The sequence below is a fragment of the Brassica oleracea genome, chromosome C4 (assembly GCF_000695525.1).
Source record: "Brassica oleracea var. oleracea cultivar TO1000 chromosome C4, BOL, whole genome shotgun sequence".
Lineage (NCBI taxonomy): Eukaryota > Viridiplantae > Streptophyta > Magnoliopsida > Brassicales > Brassicaceae > Brassica > Brassica oleracea.
In genome coordinates, this window is record NC_027751.1 from 13404360 (window position 1) to 13409140 (window position 4781).

Sequence of the window (4781 nt, forward strand, 5' to 3'; positions counted from 1 at the left end):
TGGTTTCCCATTCCACATCTGTGACAAACGGATTTGGTCGAGTAAGAAGGTTTGGATATGCCGCCTCGGCCACGGCCATAACTACCTCGGCTACGGCCATAATTGGAACCACGACCACGGTTATTGTGGTTTCCTTTCCGGCCGGTCGAGTAGTTGTCTCGGCTGTTCGAGTAATTGTCACTGCCACGCCCCTTGTAACCACCACGGCCATTGCCGTGTGATTTCTTATTGTTTTCGATGTAATTGCACTCGTTGGGTTCTTTCTTTTCAACCTCATTAGCTTCCGGTAATGGCACTGTTCCAACAGGTCTAGCTTCACTGTTCTTCATCAGGAGCTCATTGTTTGTCTCGGCCAGAAGCAGGCACGAGATCAGATCAGTATATGTGGCGAAGCCTTTCATTCTGTACAGCTGTTGCAGTATCACATTCGATGAATGGAATGTAGAGTAAGTCTTCTCAAGTAACTCTTCTTCGGTTGCTACTTCACCACAAAGTCTCAGCATCGAGACCGTCTTAGATAAGACTGAATTGTACTCATCCACCGACTTATAATCCAAGAATCTAAGATTCTTCCAGTCGTTTCTAGCCTTTGGAAGTAACACCGTTTTCTGGTGATCATATCTATGCTGTAAAGCATCCCAAAGTTCTAGTGGATTTTCCATCGTGATGTACTGATCTTTTAGACCTTCAATGAGGTGATGGCGTATAATACTTATAGCCATGTACCGATTCTTATCGGTCTCATTGTTGCCCTTGATGATTGTATCACCAAGTCCCTTTGACCTTAGACTGATCTTTGTATCTAGCGCCTACTGCAAGTAGTTATCTCCGGAGAAATTAAGGGCTGCACAGTTTCTGTTTGAGATTTTTGACATCTGAATCACATCATCATTAAGTTTCATAATGTGATCATGTGGCCGCAAGATAATCAACAAGCTCGGCCACAAACATGTCATACGCATTTATGAAAAACAAGCAATCTAAAACGACCATGGCGCGAACAATTATCAAGCCACACGGCCATGTAGTTCTACTTAATGCAAACGGTTTCAAGACTTTATAAACTACATGCTGGTCGTTCCTTTTAAACAGTATGAATGCAATCCATATTCAGATTCATATGCATGCAAGTAACTTTAATCAATTCTAGGGTTTCGGTTTAAAACATTAGTAGGATTCGATTTTAAGGTTTCAAGGCCTTTAAGATTTAAACTCTAGGTCAGATTATTTCAATCAATCTAACAATCCTAAACCTCAGATTTTATCAAAACAATCAATCAAGCAAGAACAAGTAAAATCGATTTCAAGCTTATAGGTTTAGGGTTTTCGATTCCAAAATTAGGGTTTCTCAAATTCAAATCAGAAACAAATAATCAATCAAACATATTCTAATGGAATCGATTCTGGTTACTAGTTATGAGATTTGTAGATTTTAATTATGTAATTTCTAGGGTTTCATCAAGAACAAAGTTTCCATAATAATGGATTATGGTTTTGTTATGTCTAGGTTCTTAGATCGCGGTATACCTTTGCTTTGTAGAGGTTTAGAACCGGACCACCAAAGAGAAGGAGAACAGGAACGGATGAAACTCCAAGCTGAGATGAACGGATGCTTGCAAGCCGGAACGCAATCAAGAACGAATTAGGGTTCTTCCGGATTAGGGTTCCAAAAGATTAAGACGGCGCCAAGTATTTTTTCTGCGAGTGTGAGCGTGTCTGAGATCGGATCGACGAACGGTTTTCGCTGGTGGATTTGTCTCGTCAAGAGCTTCAATTTGATATGTGGCTCGTCATCTGGTTCCTCGGGGTTTGAGAGATAGATCGATTTTAAGTTGCGCCTAGATTAGGGTTTATGTGTGACGGATTTTAGGTTAGGTTTTGTCTCAGGATTTTGGAGTCTATCATGCTGATAACGTGTTGTAAATAGAGTGTTTAGAGACTGAATATTTCTGTGTTATTATTAATGATCAAGGGGGTTCCTTTATATAAGGATTACAAGATGAAGATAAATGGAAAGTATCCAAAACCTAAACAAATTAGGATTAGGAAAACTACTAATACATAATAATGGAAAGATTACATCTACTAGGAAAAGGAAAGGGTTTCCTTTTTTCCAAGCTTTGTGGCCGCCTTTCTCTCTCTTGAAGTCGGCTCTCTCTCTCCTCTCTCTAGGGCTTCGGCCGTCTCTCCATCTTCTAGGTATTGGGCCAGTCTTGGACCGGGCCTGGTTAATGGCAATCCACTCCATGATTTATAACACTATTCATTTTGATCTTTTTTTTTTTCTTAAAACATCAGGATCATTTTTGACAAAGGAATTCTTTTTGATCGTATAGATTGTAATTACAATATGACAAGAGAACAAAAAAATCAGTAATTTCGACCACGGCGGCACTAAATCTGTGATATCATATTAATTTCTTCATAATATTTTTAAAACGACAATTGTATGTACTCCATTACCTTAAGAACACATATAGCTTAGGTTCTACCCCCTGTTCGGAAACTCGCTAGGCGTTACGCGTACACTTGGTTAACGCCTAGCGCCGAATGAAAAAATCGAAGATTATGCGGGGATTAATCGGCGATTTGTTTTGATTAAATATGATACGTTTGTGATGAAATACAAGAAAGATTGTGTAGTGTGGTGGTTAAAACTAGTCTTGTCCGGATAAGAACTCGGGTTCGAGCTTGGGAAAAGGCGTTTTAATAAGTTTTTTACTATTTAAGTTAAATGAAGGGCAATTTTGTCATTTACATGTTATCTTCCTCTTTACAAATTTAGGTTTTCTGCAATTTTCCAGTTTACGGCTCCTAAATTTGGACGAACTTTAGATCAACTTTATTCATATATTTTGTTGTTTTCTTAAAAATTTCATAAATCTCATGTATAATAATCAATTCTTTGAGCAAAACAAACCAAAACTTGAGGTTTTTGTAGAAATCCAAATTTTTCACCGATTTTCTTCAACTCGCCACGGTTGATAGCTGAATAGCGTTTTTCCGACGACTTTACGGCTTTCGGCGGCACGTTTTAGAACAGAGGTTCTACCCAACGTGTTCCTTCTCTTTTCATGCCACCAACACTAGCCCGGATTTGATTGACTTCTTTTGAAGTGACCTTAAAGTGTTGTTATTGTACTTAATATACATATTTATGTGCCTCTTCTTCGGTAGATTAAAGATATAAGCAGAGTTGACCTTTACCAACAAACTCTTTGGAAACCAGATTAAACGATGAGAATTGAAATCAAACCTACACTCACACATATAATAATCATTTTCAAAACTATTAAAGTCCAAATGTTTTCCTTTTGTAGCAGAAGTAAATAGTGTTGTGAATAGTAAAAGAGTTATTTTTTTTGCTAAAGCAGAGTAAAAAAGTTTACCGCACCAACAATAATAAAATAAGTTTCTTACGTTAAGATTAACAAATCCAAGGAACATCCATTTTATATTATTTTTACCACATTACTAGATTATATTCACTGATTATGCAATGTGTTACGGTTTGCTATATGGCGTTGGAACATCTATTAATGCCACAACAAAATTTGAACCAATAATATGTTACTAATATATTGTACGAAAATCTTGATATAAAAAGAAGATTAGAGGGAGAGAGAAAATGGTCACTGGCTATAAACAAAAACAGGTTAATAACCTAAAAATGACAACTAAAACTTTCATCTGATTTCAAATAATAATGCAAAATAAACGATAAATAAAGCAGAAGACATTTTATCTGATTAACAATAATTTATCTAATTTAAGATTTTAGGTTAAAAAAAAATTTTAGGTATGTTTGCTATCATATCTCATTGTTGATATTATGTGTAAAAATTATATACAACATAATAAAATTGTTTAAATTTTTCTAAATTTATAAAACTACATTATGTATCAAAGTAATTAAATAATATTATAAAAATCGGCGCGTAGCGCCGGGCAGACCGCTAGTAAATTCATATAGTTAGACCATATAATTTTGTGTTATCCAGTGACTGCACACATACATAATACATAATACAAAATGTCTGGATTAGTATACACAAGGGTAGCCTTGGAGTAAAACACAATAAACATGTGTTTTATGTGTCAAATTATATTAAAAATATTTGGGAAACAACACTGTGCAAATAATATTTGGGACAATATTTGACTCTTGATACATGTAATATTTGTTTATTTCTTTTTTTTTTTGTGATGATAGGGGTTTTAAGGCCCCTAATCAAATGTTGTAATATATAAGATGTCAAACCAGTCCATGCAAAGGGAATGCAAGACCATGATTAATCTAAGTGCTACCAATTTTTGAGATGATTTGAAACTAGATTACTACCTAAAATGCAATAAAGTAATGATCTTTCTTTTCTCAATATGAAGCAAGAGGACTCATGGGACTAGACATTTGATCTTGGGTGATGTAGATCCAATCTAAGGGTGGCAAGCTAGCAATCAAACACTTTCCTTATGCCTAGACACTAAGCTAAACAAGCTCTATCCCTAGATAAATGTTCTTTTGCTAAAGCAACTCAAGCATCTAATCCCTTAGGTTGAATGTTACTAAAGCAAACATGGAGAACAAGTCTAATAGCAATCTTAACTCCTTTAGCAACTAATCCCTTAGGTAAAGCAAGCTAAAAGCATTGAAGAGTTGGTTTAGACATTTCATCATACACCTTGTGGGTAGGAAATGCCTAGAGATCTATTTTAGTATGATCAAGACTAAAATAGCATTGAGAACCCTCAACAAGCAAGGAAACAAGTGGATCTAACAC